This window comes from Ascaphus truei, chromosome 2 (genome assembly GCF_040206685.1).
Source record: "Ascaphus truei isolate aAscTru1 chromosome 2, aAscTru1.hap1, whole genome shotgun sequence".
Lineage (NCBI taxonomy): Eukaryota > Metazoa > Chordata > Amphibia > Anura > Ascaphidae > Ascaphus > Ascaphus truei.
In genome coordinates, this window is record NC_134484.1 from 335958218 (window position 1) to 335974242 (window position 16025).

Genomic DNA, 16025 nt, shown 5'->3' on the forward strand with positions numbered 1-16025 from the left:
GTGCTTCACTTTACAGATGGACAATGACCCAAAACATACTGCAAAAGCAACCCAGGAGTTTTTTAAGGCAAAGAAGTGGAATATTCTGCAATGGCCGAGTCAATCACCTGATCTCAACCCGATCGAGCATGCATTTCACTTGCTGAAGACAAAACATAAGGCAGAAAGACCCACGAACAAACAACAACTGAAGACAGCTGCAGTAAAGGCCTGGCAAAGCATCACAAAGAAGGAAACCCAGCGTTTGGTGATGTCCATGTGTTCCAGACTTGAAGCAGTCATTGCCTGCAAAGGATTCTCGACAAAATATTAAAAATGAACATTTTATTTATGATTGTGTTAATTTGTCCAATTACATTTGAGCCCCTGAATAAGAGTAGTGTGTATGAAAATGGTTGCAATTCCTAAACGTTTTATACGATATTTTTGTTCAACGCCTTGAATTAAAGCTGAAAGTCTGCACTTCTATTGCATCTCGGTTGTTTCATTTCAAATTCATTGTGGTGGCGTACAGAGACAAAATTATGAAAATTTTCTCAGTGTCCAATAATTTCCGGACCTAACTGTATACACACACACACACACACACACACACACACACATACATATATATATATATATACATACACACACACACACACACACACACACACACACACACACACACACACACATAACACAAACAAAGAGTAGCGCTGGAAGTGTGAATGAATGAGGGGTGAAGTGTGAAATGATGTGCTGTAAACGGGGAAAAGTGTGCTAAACTAAATTTGTGAAGTGCAACACCAAAAAATAAAAATGACGAAAAAATTAAAATATAATCAAACCAAAAGCACAAAATTAGAAGATGAAATGTCCAGTTCAGGAAGCAGTCAGTCACAGTCAGTCAGTCACACATGGCTTCTCCATTTTGGCTTTATTTTTGTTAAATAAATCATGACACGGTGTAATATGTCATGTGTTGTTGTTCATCTGAGGTTGTATTTACCTAATTTTAAGACCTGCTAAGGAACAGATGATTGTTATTATGTCCTGATATGTAAAACCATAGAATTCAAAGAGGGTGTACTTTCTTTTTCACATGACTGTATATACATACTGTACATACACACATACATAAATACATAAATATATAAATATATATAAACATACACATATATACAGCTCAACCCCGTTATAGCGCAATCCGCTATAACGTGGTTTTGAGCGTGGACCCCAAATTAAAAAAAAAAATTTGCACACACTCACAGCATACTGCACACACTCACAGCACACTGCACACAATCACAGCACACTCACAGCACACACTCACAGCACACTGCACACACACACACACACACACACACACACACACACACACACACACACACACACACACACACAGTCTCACACAGTCAAATACACACATACACAGAGACACACTGTCTCTTTAAGGGAGCTTGCTCTCGCAAGATGGAAGCAGAAGCAGGAAGCAGAGACAGGGAGAAGAGCTGCCAGATGCCGGGTAAGTGCTGCGTGCCGTTGCCTTGCCCCACCGGGTCTGGGAACGCTGGGAGATGTCTCAGCTTTCTCCCTCCGGCGGGCGCGGTACCACCACAAAAAAATAAAAATTCGGCGGCCATTTTTTTTCCGCGACCCCGTTTATAACGTGGTTAAGCTGTATATATATATATATATATATATATATATATATATATATATATATATATATGGAAACACAAAAAAAGAAAACCTCTAAAGGAGCACTCAGACAAATGTTTGCAAAAATAGAAAAGGTACTTTAATTAAATAAAAAAAATAACAGACATACAAACAACTAACTGAAGAGCCTGCCTGACTAAAAATAAGAAAAATAAGTGGACAAAAAAACAAAGAAATATACTAAGACACAATATAATAGACCCAAAAATATGGAAGATGATATCCTCAAAATACTAGCTCACTGAGGGAACCAAAATTCCCGCAATGAAGCAAAACAGACCGGCCGGTCACCATATGTATAATAGGCTTAAAGACATCATAGGTCTACAAAAATAAACATGCAGAAATTCACAAAAAACAACATAAGTGTTGTACTAGTGGCAGTATGAATGTAAATTACAAAATATAAACCTATTGCCACACAGATAATACTATAGCAAGGGAGACCTATAAATGAGTTCATTTAGTGACCCAAATACATAAATGAAAGCAAATGGGAAAAAGGAAAATGGGATGAAAAATGATACTCAGCTCCTTGGTACAATTGTACTGCAATCATAGGTCAGCACAGCACAGTCCACTATAAAGTCCATACGTGTAGGACATTATGATAGTCCAAAATAAAGCATAGGCAGGCAGGGTCAGCAGCAGCAAAAATTAAAATTAGCCCACTAACGCGTTTCGGCAACTAAGCCTTCTTCACGAGTGGTACTAGGGCCATAGAGCAGAAACACTTAAATAGGCAGCTAATGATTTCAAATTTCGCGCCAAAAACGCCCCTAAAACACAGATGCATATAATCTCTCACTTGGAGTATAATGATGATTGGCTATAGAGCACTATAACATATATAACTATGTCATATGCAGGCAGCTTGAAACCATTTTTTTAAGGAGGTCAGTTATTATATACACAATTGGAACCTATATTGAACATTATTCAATACCTCCATGTTTACCTAAGGCTGATGGTGATCATTAATGTTTAATTAATACTGTGATACACCCGGACACATCAAAAAACCTTTTTTCTTTTCTTTTTCAAATCTTGCATTTTTTAATCTAATTCTCTGTAAAAAGGATTAATACCTCTTGTTATTATTATGGATGAGGACCAAGAGACTGTGAGTGAGCTACCTACCACATATGTACAAAAATGTGGCAACAACACTGAAAGAACCAAAAGAGCCCTTCATATCTTTGATGATGCACCAGGGAATATAACCTGTGAGAATTCTACTGATCTCATTGATCATTTCGTTAAACTTGAGAGACTCCTAACTCAGGACATTCGTCTCTTTTGGGATATTATAACTCTGGAGAATTATTTAAAGACCAAGCGTATTCCCAGAGGATTGAGAATCAAAAAAATGCCATCTTTTGGGTTCCCTAATCCTGAGTTCCAATTTCAATGGAGAAAGCTATTGGACGAATGCTCCAAACAACTAATGGAACTAATCATTGCGGCTAAAGTTAATGAGAAAAAAATGTTAATATCTGACATAGATTGTATGAAAAAAGAATTATACAGATTTAAAGATATGGATAGATTTTCCCACAATGATAAAATTCTCCTCCAAAATATTGATAAAATGGAGAAAGGTGTTATTGATAAAAAACAGGAAAAATTCTCCCGAGATAGGAATGATTATGAAAAAGGTCAGGTCTATGTCTGGGAGAGACCTGTTCCCACTAGGGATTTCAATAGAAGCAGATTCCCCTCCCAATCCACACCACACAGATGGTCATCAGAGGAGGAGGTTAATACATCAAAACCTAACACCAGATCGATTTTGAAATCACCCCATACAGAACGTAGACAGAGCTTTGACACCGACTCCTCTGACTATAACGACAGACCATCCGTCTCTTTCATTGCCCATGACAAACATACCACCAAAGATTCAGAGGGTGGATATTTTGACAGAACATACATGACGAACTCTAGGGAAGATCGTTCTAGACCATCACACATTCAAAAAACTCAAAAAGTGTAGAAGGGGCAAGAAAGGGAGAAAAAATGTATGGAGCAGAAAACAAGAGGAAGAAATATTCTTAGATCCAAAACATAATAATGTTATTAACATTTCTGATTACATTAAAACCAGAGACAGAACACAAAACACAGACAAAGCTCAGTTTTAGCACATCCAGTGAGACTCATACACGGTACAGTGCCTAAATATATATGTATAAATGTCTAATAAGTAAAATGGTCTATATATATTGCCATGCTCAGTAGCACTCCTCTGTGACACTCATATGCTTATATATATGTTGTGGTTATTTTGGGGGTTTAATAGGAGCTTGTTAGGTATCCAGTATGTTTTACAATTCTTGTCCAGCTAGTCATGGCTGATTGGAGGGTGGCAACCTCCTTCCTAATTGAAGCTCACCCCCTCCCACATTTAAATGGTTATGGGCTCACTCCATAGCATCTTCCACTCAGGGGAACTTGCCTGCTTGCAGTTTGGCTGTGACATCTCTAATACAGAGTGCTTTTCCTGGTAATGTACAGATTAATAAAAGCTTCAGTCAGACTTAGAACTTTGCAACTAATATTGACAGATTTACTATAAATCATTCTTCCTGTTATTACACAGGTTATTAAGAATTTACATTAGCGTTAGGGACCCCTGATATGTGGTCTGCCGTGAAGTTGGCTCAGGGGCTTACAACAATTTTGGCCAAAAATGTCAAACTAAAAGACCATTTTACTTATTAGACATTTATACATATATATTTAGGCACTGTACCGTGTATGAGTCTCACTGGATGTGCTAAAACTGAGCTTTGTCTGTGTTTTGTGTTCTGTCTCTGGTTTTAATATATATTGCCATGCTCAGTAGCACTCCTCTGTGACACTCATATGCTTATATATATGTTGTGGTTATTTTGGGGGTTTTATAGGAGCTTGTTAGGTATCCAGTATGTTTTACATTTCTGATTACACCTTGACATCATCTCAAATATTGTTGCTTAATAAAGGTTTAAATTATGCACCACAAGAGAACTTCGACCTTTTCACAACGATAATTGACTTACAAAAATATACACGCAAATGGGCTCTTAAGAAATTATTTTCAAGAAATACTAACAAAACCATATCTCAAGCTGTAACAGATACATCAGAAATTATTAATGACAATTCAATTGTGACCAAGGCTCCAACTTTTATTGAAAGTTCGTTTGAGTTTGACATGCAGTCCTTATATGATGAAGGACATACTGAGGCAGCTATTGAAACCCCCTTTTTCGGCCATATAGATTCTAAACTTAGGAAATGTTCCTTATTTGTGCCCAATAACACCAAGGGACCATGTCTGTCAACCTTTGAGAGGCTAGTGGACAGAGACTTAAGGTTATTAGCCAAAGGCTATTCATTCTTTGATTCATTTTACACATCAGACAATCTAACTCCACAGGAAAGAATAGATTTAGATTCATTAAAGAAAAACACAGACATAACTATAAAAAATGCCGATAAGGGGGGAGCAATAGTTGTCCAGTCATCCACTAAATACCGGGACGAGGCTCTAAGATTGTTGAGCAATGAAGAGTTTTATACTACACTCAACACAGACCCAACTAAAAGGTTTTTGGGGGAGCTCCAAGATCTTTTAGAACTTGGTGACACCTTATATGTCTTATCAAACAAAGAGAGGCAATATCTGGCATGTGATTCTCCTATTATTCCCATATTCCACCATCTCCCAAAGATCCATAAGTCACTGGAGAACCCCCGGGGCGGCCCATTGTCTCCAGTATTGGATCTTTGGGAGATGGTGTTTCACGTTATGTGGACAAATTCCTCCAGCCCATTGTAAAAACCTTACCTTCGTTCATTGAAGACACTACAGCGTTGTTGATTTCATTGGAGGATGTGTCTTGGAAGGAGGGATACCGATGGGTCACCATGGACGTCACATCATTGTACACTATTATTGAACACGAGCACGGCCTAAGGGCCATTAATCACTATTTGCAACTCTCTACACTTTCTATAGCACAGATCACGTTTATCACTGATTCCATTCTTTTTTTACTCACTCACAATTATTTCCTTTTTGATTCACAATTTTTTCTTCAAAAACAGGGCACAGCTATGGGGACATCTTTTGCACCCTCATATGCTAATCTTTTCATGGGTTTATGGGAATCTATTAATATCTATGGTAGCACTAATTTGTTTCGTTCCAATATCATCTTTTACAAACGTTTTATTGATGATTTGATTTTCATTTGGGAGGGTGATCTTAACAGTCTTCACACGTTCATACAAACTCTGAATAATAATAATATAAATCTTCACTTCACATTTCAAACCGACACTGTTAATATCAATTACCTTGATGTGACTATCCATGGTGATCCCATGACAGGTATACAAACTGATATATATACAAAACCACATGCCAGAAATTCATATCTTCATGCCAAAAGTAGCCATCCTAAGGCATTGATACGTGGGATCCCTAAGGGACAATTCTTGCGTTATAAACGTCTCTGCTCAGACCCAGAAACCTTTTTGAAACATTCCAAGACATTAAGTACTAAATTCTTGTCCAGGGGATACAATAAAGTTGATGTAGATGTGGCCCTTCTGAATGCTAAAACTGTGGACCGTGTTGATCTATTAAAAAAGAAAGCTAAAGATAAACAAACAAACTTTCAGGACACTCCATTGTTTATCACAAAATTCAGTAAACAGGCGTCACAAATCAGACAGATAGTGTCCAAACACTGGAACATACTAAAATTGGATAAAGATCTAGATGTGTTTACAACACATGGTCCCAAATTTGCTTTCAGAAGGGCCAATACATTAGCCTCATCCATTTCGAGAAGCATGTACAAATCTCCAAGCCAACCTCGAATTAGCAACATACCTAAAGGTTTTTTCAGATGTGGATTTTGTAAATGTTGTAAATTTGCTACATCAACAAAAAGAGTACACACACTGTTTCCAAACAGCAAATATAGAATCAACACATTTATTAATTGTCAAACAAGCTACATTGTTTATGTTATCACATGTGGATGTCAACAGAAATATGTGGGAAGAACCATTAGATCTTTATATATTCGTATCTCAGAACATGTTAGATTAATAAATAAAAAAGATTTATTACATCCACTATCAAAACATTTTGTACAATGTCCACTTGGTGGACTTAAGAATTTCTCATTCTTTGGGGTTGAACACGTCCCCTCTTACATTAGAGGAGGCGATAGATTGAACAGATTGAACAAAAAAGAGATGTCATGGATATTTTCCATGAATACATTACAGCCTCACGGACTCAATGTTGAATGGGAGCTAAAACATTTTCTTGGTGATTAATGAATGCTTATCACTGCATTATGTATATTGTTTTATTGTTTTTCTCTTTCCTCCTTGTTCTTTCCCCCCTATCTTTCTTCTGCCCCCCTCTCCTCTTTCCCCCCCTCCCTTCTCTCCCCACCCCCCTTTTTCTGTTTTTCACCCTCTCTTTCCGCTCTCTCTCCCCTCTTTTCTTCTCCCCCCCGCCCGGTCCTGTCTCTCTTTCCCCTTCTTTTCTTCCTTTTTTTTTTTTTTTCTTCACGCTTTCTCTTTGTCCCCTTCTCACTCCCCCTTTTCCCCCACTGTTCCTCTTAATTTCTTGCTTCACTTCTTTTTTTCACATGGTCCAACATGCTTTATCATATACTGTTTCTTTATTGTTTTATCATTCAAAGCATTATTACACACAGATTTAATATCAAGTGATTTGTGACTGATAGCTCTTTCTACTATCTTTGGTGAAACTTTATCTTGCTAGTCCGGTAGACTTCATAGAATTAATGTTGTATTTCATTATAAACTTTATTTACATTTTCTTTTCTTTTAATTCACATGTTTTTAGTCTTTTTGACCAATTCATCAGAGATTTTGGTTTAGCATATTATGTTTAATTATCTGTATATGTTTTCCTATCCAATGATAAGATTGGTCAATTTTATTACAGCACTGTTTTTAATTTGATTATTATTTCCTGTGTTAGGGGTTACACCTGTTACCCATTTGTTTGGGGCTTGTTCACAGGTGTTGTAACTTGCACTGGCTATATATACATCATGCTGTTACAAACGGATCACTCTTTTGACAAAGGCCTGACGGGCCGAAACGCGTCAAGAGGATCCGTTTGCACTTTGTTTCATTAAAGTTTTTTATGAATCACTGATCAGCCTTCTCTGAAGTTCTTACTCCACGGCTGTGCGGCATCTACACCTCCCCTGGGAGGATTTCCAGTATTTCAGTGCCTGCTGCCTGCACGCCGGGCTGCGTCTGGTGCACCTGCGTCCCCCTGCTACACCCGGATACACCGGCACTGCCGTCGGTCAGGTGACCACCCACCGCGATCGAGCGGATGTAGGGTTGGCGGCAGAAGAAAGTGCTGGCGGGCTGAGAGGATCAAGTCGTCAAGACCCATTGCTAGCAGAGGGACATGCAGCATTTCCATACCGGAGGATAGACCAGCCACTTCTCTACATCCCCCAGTTGTAAGTTATCTACTTCTATGTTTTCTCTAACTTTATTGTGCTTATGGTTAGCCAGTTGCAGAGATTTACATTTGTGAAGATTACACTGGGGGACTGTGGCGGTCGTTACCAACATTAACTGTTATTCAAGCACCAGTTTACAGCCGCAGCCATGCTTTCTGAGCGCCTGGTGGGTTAACTTGCTGTTTACCCGTTTCACATCCGTGTTATATATCAATAGTGCAGACCGTGATCTTAAAATTCTCATCCAGGATGCACAGTGACGTCACAGAATCCCGCGAGAATTGTCCATGAAATCCCGCACATGCTCACTTGTTACCTGCCCATTGCGGCGGCCATTTTTGAAAAGGTATTCTGTGCATAGAGGATTGTGCATAGAGTCCCGCACATGCGCACTGCAATTTGACTGTTGCGCCCGCCATTTTTGTTGTGGTATATTCCTTTGCCCTTAATGACGTCATGTTCTATATCGGACACATTGAGGATCGCACGAGAATAGTCCCTGACTTCCCGCACATGCGCAGTGTATCTTGCTTATTGCGGCGGCCATCTTTAAGAAGGTTAATACATTGCCCTCAAAAGAATTGTGATCTCTGTCGGACAAAATCGTAAAGACATGTCCTCGCGCATGGGCAATGAGTGTTTGAATGCCCAGACACCTCATACAGGGATTCAGTGCAGAATAATAAATCCTCTTTCCATAAGTGAAGCAGCATCCTTCATTTCGTCATAAGAGCATATAACGCAATAACCACTCATTAAAGCATAGTTAGATGCATCTGTAACGGGAACTTCTTCAGTAACGATATCCTTCTAAATTGGTTTGTATCCAGGTCTTTTATAGGTAAATACCCATACATATAGGGAAAATAATGCCATGTCAAGACAGTAGTGTGATATCCCAAGCAGGTACAGAAGTGACCTGCATATATATGATAGAGGCTGATCTAAGTTGATAAAAAGAAAGAGTGCACACACACACACACACACACACACAGTCAAATACACACATACACAGAGACACACTGTCTCTTTAAGTGAGCTTGCTCTCGCAAGACGGAAGCAGAAGCAGGAAGCAGAGACAGGGAGAAGAGCTGCCAGATGCCGGGTAAGTGCTGCGTGCCGTTGCCTTGCCCCACCGGGTCTGGGAACGCTGGGAGATGTCTCAGCTTTCTCCCTCCGGCGGGCGCGGTACCACCACAAAAAAATAAAAATTCGGCGGCCATTTTTTTTCCGCGACCCCGTTTATAACGTGGTTAAGCTGTATATATATATATATATATATATGTATATATATATATATATATATATATATATACAAACTGTAAATATTACTGTATATTCATTCCACTGCAGCAAGGGATTCTGGGAAATGACATGCAAATGAGCACACAGTGCCACCTTTTATCTCAAGCTCACATTACATGAACAGTGCTGTGTACTGGGCGATAATGGTGAAAGACAGGGTTGCAGACCTGTCTAAGACATTCAAATGAATATACAATAATATTTACAGTTGCTATATGCTTTACTGTGGAGGGTTTTTGTCACTTTTTTTACCCACCATAACCTTAATAAGTGTACTGTATACACATATATATGTTACATAGGTTGAAAAAAGACCATGTGTGCTAAATTTAGACAACAGATACTTTATCCTATATCTATACTTACTTATTGATCCAGAGGAAGGCAAACAAAAAACCCCATTAAGGGGAAAAATTAATTCCTTCCTGACTCCAAGAATTGGCAATCGGATTAATCCCTGGATCAACATCCTTCCCATGTATACTTATTTGATATATTCCTGTATACCTTTCCTTTCTAAAAATATGTCCAACCTTTTTTTGAACAAATCTATTATATTGTATCTCCCATTACAGTCTCCATGGGTAATGAATTCCACATTTTAACTGCCCTTACTGTAAAGAACCCTTTCATTTGTTGCTGGTGAAATCTCCTTTCCTCCAACCTTAAGGGATGGCCCCGAGTCCTTTGTACTGCCCGTGGGATGAATAGTTCTTTTGAAAGCTCCTTGTATTGTCCCCGAATATATTTGTATATAGTAATCATATCCCCTCTTAGACGCCTCTTTTCTAATGTAAATAAATCTAATTTAGCTAGCCTCTCCTCATAAGTTAGATTGTCCATCCCCTTTATTAATTTGATGGCTCTTCTCTGCACTCTCTCTAGTTCCATAATGTCTTTTCTCAGAATTGGTGCCCAAAATTGTACTCCATATTCAAGGTGTGGTCTTACTAATGCTCTGTAAAGGGGCATAATTATGTTTACTTCCCTTCCATCCATTGCCCGTTTGATGCAAGATAAGATCTTGTTTGCATTTGCAGCTACTGCAGGACTTTGGGCACCAGCGCTAAGCCTGCTGTCTACAAGAACTCCTAAATCCTTCTCCATCAGGGATTCCCCCAATTTATCCCCATTTAATTTGTAAGTCGCCTTTTTATTCTTGCAGCCCAAATGCATAACCTTACATTTATCTGTATTAAACCTCATCTGCCATTTACCTGCCCAAGTTTTCAGTCTCTCCAAGTCCTTCTGAAGAGAAATTACATCCTGCTCTGATTCTATTACCTTACACAATTTAGTATCAGCAAAGATGGAGACTTTGCTCTCGATCCAACCTCAAGGTCATTAATAAACAAGTTAAAAAGCAGGGGTCCCAGTACCGATCCTTGAGGTACTCCACTCACGACTTTAGCCCAACCTGAAAAAGTTGCATTTATGACAACCCTCTGTTGTCTGTCCTTTAACCAGTTTTCCATCCAGGTGCATATATTATTATTGAGTCCAAGTTTCTTTATTTTGTACACCAACCTCTTGTGTGAAACCGTATCAAAAGCCTTTGCAAAATCTAAGTAGACCACATCAACTGCATTACCCTGGTCTAAATTCTTACTTACCTCCTCAAAGAAACAAATAAGGTTAGTTTGGCATGATCTATCCTTCATAAATCCATGCTGACTATTACTAATAATTTTGTTTTCCATTAGGTATTCCTGAATATTATCCCGTATTGAATCTTCAAGTAGTTTCCCCACTATTGAAGTCAGGCTTACAGGTCTGTAATTCCCCGGTTGTGATCTAGCTCCCTTTTTAAATATAGACACCACATCTGCTTTACACCAATCTTGTGGTACCGAGCCTATGGAAATGGAGTCCTTGAATATTAAATATAAATATAAATTTATAAATATAAATATAATGGTTTGGCTATTACTGAGCTTAACTCCTTGAGAACTCTTGGATGTATGCCATCGGGGCCAGGTGCCTTATTTACTTACATTTTTTCAAGCCGCTTATGAACTTCTTCCTCAGTTAACCAATTGTTCATTAATATGGAGGTTGTGGCTTCCTCCTGCGACACTACTATTGAACTTGATTCTTCCCTGGTAAACACAGAGGCAAAGAATTTGTTTAATACCTCTGCTTTTTCCTTATCTTCAATAATCTGCCTACCCATCTCACACTGAAATTTGATTGCCCTTTTGCAATTTTTGTTAGATTCCTTATAATTCTGATACAATGTCTCCGTCCCTTCTGACTTATTTCTTGTCCATTTCCTCCCCTATCTGTTTATTTAGCCACATTGGTTTTGACTTATTTCTTTTATACTTTTTACCCAAGGGTATAATATACACTGATAACTGTGCTTTTATAACAATGTTTTAAAGACTGCCCATTTATCTTCTACATTTTCCCTGCAAAAACATAATCCCAGTGTATTATTTGTAGATTAGACCTCAGTTTATTAAAATCTGCCTTTCTAAAGTTTAAGGTCTTTGTTGAACCCAAGTAATCTGTCAAATGAGACCATGTTATGATCACTGTTACCCAAATGTTCCAGGACTTCAATATTTGTTATTACTTCTACATTGTTTGATATTACAAAAATCCAGTACAGCCTCTCTCTTGGTTGGTTCCTCAATAATTTGGGTCATATAATTGTCTTTACGCAGCCCCAAAAACCTGTTTCCTTTTGTTGTAATGCTAATCTCATTGCCCCAGTCTATGTCTGGATGATTAAAATCCCCCATTATGCAAATATGTCCCAGTTTTGATGCCTTCTCCAATTGCAAAGTATTTTAGCTTCCTCAATCTCACAGATATTTGGTGGTTTATAGCATATCCCTACAAACATTTTCTTTATACATTTACCTCCACTGTTAATTTCTATCCACAAGGTCTCTACATTTTCATCATTCCCTTCATAAACATCATCCCTAATAATAGGTTTTAGATCCGGTTTAAAATATAAACATACTCCACCTCCCCTTCTATTTGTTCGATCCTTCCGCAAAAGGGAATAACCATCCAAATTAACTGTCCAGTCATGAGTTTCATCCCACCATGTTTCAGTAATGCCTATGATATCATACTGCTCCCTTGCAGCTATTAATTCAAGCTCCCCCATTTTATCTGTCAGGCTTCTTGCATTTTTTTCAGCCTGTACTATTATCTTATTTGCTGCTTCCTTTCTGCTCCCACTTGGTTTAGTCTTTAGAAGTTTTCTAATATTATCTGAATTAACTATGGGTGTCTCACTGCATGTCAAACTCGCACTTGCCCCTATTCTACCTTCATACCCCCTTGTATCCTCCTCTATTCCATTTAATTCATTATCCGTTTCATTCCCCTCCCCCCTCCATCCTAGTTTAAAAAAAAAAAAAATTATATATATACACACACACACACACACACACACACACAAATAAATATACAAACACAAATAAATATACACAAAAATAAATATATATACACACAAATAAATAAATATATATATACAGGCATACCCCGCATTAACGTACGCAATGGGACTGGAGCATGTATGTAAAGCGAGAATGTACTTAAAGTGAAGCACTACCTTTTTCCCACTTATCGATGCATGTACTGTACGGCAATCATCATATACGTGGATAACTGATGTAAATAACGCATTTGTAACAGGCTCTATAGTCTCCCCACTTGCACACAGCTTCGGTACAGGTAGGGAGCCGATATTGCTGTTCAGGACGTGCTGACAGGCGCATGCGCGAGCTGCCATTTGCCTATTGGGCGATATGTCCTTACTCGCGAGTGTACTTAAAGTGAGTGTCCTTAAACCGGGGTATGTCTGTACACACACACACACACACACACACACACAAACAACAGCAGAGCACTCAATGTTGCCAATAGGAATTGCATAGGTTAATGCAGCCACCTAGTGTCCGTTTAGAGATAAATGTGAAAATGCATGATACATAGATATAGATATATACAGTAATATTTACAGTTGCTAGATATATATATATATATCCTGTGGCAGGACGGCCTCGCGGCGGGGTCAGTAAGACGCTTGACACGATGGGAAACTTTAAACACTAGTGGTTTATTAGCCACAACCAAAATAAGTATGGGTGCACTGTCCCTTTAAGAAACTACTTTCTTGCAAATTAAAGCCTAGTCCCGTTAGGGACACTAACTCACTTCTTGAGCCCTTACTAACAGGACAGCCAGCTAATCTGGTCATGCCCAAAACATGCTACACAAACGATAACCAATAAGCATAATAAGAATAAAGTCTTATCTGTTTCAGCTCCAAACCGCAAACAGGAACACGGTTCCGGGGAGCAGGCTGTGTCCAGCCTCGCAGCAATGTTTATCTTTATCCTGGGTTGGGGTCCCAGCTGGTCCCAGCAGCAAAGCTCCTCGCAGGACTGGGGACCAGAGCAGCAGCAGCTGCTACGGCTTCCAAGCCGGGAGAGTTCTCTCCACCTTCCTGTGGAAAAACAAGCTCACCTTGTGTGAGCAACTTCCTGCTTTTTAAAGCACTTGTTTCACTCATGAGTTCAGCCCCTGTTTAATCAGTCCTCAGCTGTGCTTTCTCTGTCTGAGGAGATTAACACTCAGTGATCTGGCTGCAGCATCTCTCCATTCACTGTCACAGCCTACTAAGTCAGTGACTCTGTCACATATTCCTCTCCCCAGCGAAACATTGTCCTGTGGAGCGGCCCATGCACCATTCCCGTGCACCAGCATCTTTGTCGCCAATGTCTGACGTCGGCCCTTCCCTCCCCCTTTTTTTTCTTGCCTTCCAATTTAGGCATTTTCTTTTTGGGGTAATTACCAGGCCATCTGGGCCTGAGGACTGGTGCCTCACTATCTCCTTTAATTCAGATGCAAGACTGAAATCTTGTAAAACTATGGAGTCCTCCAAGGCTTGTTTGGCTTCGTTAAGCTGCACGCTTAAATCTGCAATCTTTAACTGTAATTTCCTTGATTTCGCGGCATCCGCTGGTATATCCACGCTAACAATTGGCTCTCGCAGCTCAGAGACTATTTCTGCTACAATCTGAATTCTCCGGTCATCATCTTTAACAATACGGAGCAATAATTCCACTAGACACGTTATAAGGGAAGTTGGTGTTTTAGGTATCACAAGCATCTCTTGTAGGACAGCAAGAAGGCGTTTCCTGCCTCCTTCTTCACTGGTATCTAGACAGCCGACTATAAGAATAAGCTGCTGACCTATAAATTCTTTAATCAGCATGTCTTCAATTTGTGTCATATCCGCTTTTTGTTCTTCTGTGAGAACAGCAGGGTTTTGAAGATAACTTAAGAAATAGTCTGCATAGACAGCGGGCTGTGGTAAAACATGTTCCAGTGCAGCCTCCCCTTCATCATCCTTTGACTTTATCTCTACCGCCACCTTTTCCTTGGACTGCTTCAGTGACCCAAACGTCTGTCTTGGGCTTGTAAGCTTTTCCTCCAGCTTCATCTGAGAAACCTCCTGCTGGGCAGCAGTAGAGTCCAACGTAGCGTCCCGCTCAGACTTTAGAGACTCGAGCTCCTTGCCTAGGTCACACTTTTGTTTCTCCGCCATCCTGCGGCCAGCCCGCTCAGACTCCAGGTCCTTCCTCAGGTCTTGAAGCAGTCCTTCTGCCTTTCTTCTTTCACTCAGTGCGGCTGCTAGTTCATCTTCGTTAGAATTGAGTCGCGATTCTACGTCTCCTAGCAGACTCAGAGCAAGGCTTAAATCTGTCTCTCTTTCTTTATTCTGGACCTGCAGCTGCTGGTGCTCCTCCCGGACCTTGTCTAGCTCCAGCTGTAGCCGGGCCCCCTCATTGGTCGTGTAGTCCAGCCGCTTGTGGATATCAGCCATCTCAGTTTCATGGTGCAACATCAGGCAGGCCACCTGACGGACGGACACCTCCTCCGTCTTGGCGCGCTGCATCTCGTGCTCAGCCATCTGCGTTTGCAGCTCTTCAGTCTGATGCTGCCAGTCCCCTCTCAGGGCCTTCACCTCTGCCCGGTGCTTACTCTGGGTTTGCATCAACGCCTCCTCCATCTTTTTGAGCTCTGCAGTTCTTGTCGCCAGTATCGCTGTTGCTTCTGTCTTCCTGGCTTCTTTCTCCTTGGCATACTGACTCATGGAGATGGAGTTGCCTCTCTGCTTCTCCAGCTCTTGCTCCAGTCTTTGGACCTTCTCATGTTCCCTCTCACACAGAGTCACCTGGCTTCTAAGCTCCGCCTCCAGCGATGCTCTTGTGGCGTACAGCGTGGCCCTCAATTCCTCATGCTGTTCTGTGGGGACATACTTGGTACTCAGCCGTTCCTGTAGCACTCGCTGCTTCTCCTTGGCTGCTTGCAGACTTATATGTAGCTCTTGCAGCTGGCTCTGCCATAAGTGCGTTGCCTGTGTGTGCTGCTGCAGGGAGACACGTTGCTTCCTCTCTGCATTCTGCAGTGCTTCCTGCACCTCTAGCTTTTCCTGGATCAATTGCTTCTCCACTTTTCCTGCTT

At 40.2% G+C, this 16025-nt stretch overlaps 1 protein-coding gene across 9 annotated transcripts in view; it reads right to left on the reverse strand.

Annotated features, from left to right (window-relative positions):
- The window catches only part of BBS9 (Bardet-Biedl syndrome 9), a 488279-nt gene that overhangs the window by 388769 nt on the left and 83485 nt on the right, over nt 1-16025 (reverse strand). The window contains exon 1 of one of the 9 annotated variants that reach the window (XM_075586683.1): nt 11525-11629. The exons of the other annotated variants lie outside the window; for them this stretch is intronic. The gene's annotated coding sequence lies outside the window, so the exon portion shown is untranslated. Of the gene's footprint in view, nt 1-11524; nt 11630-16025 lie in introns of those variants that run through there. 9 annotated transcript variants of the gene reach the window in all.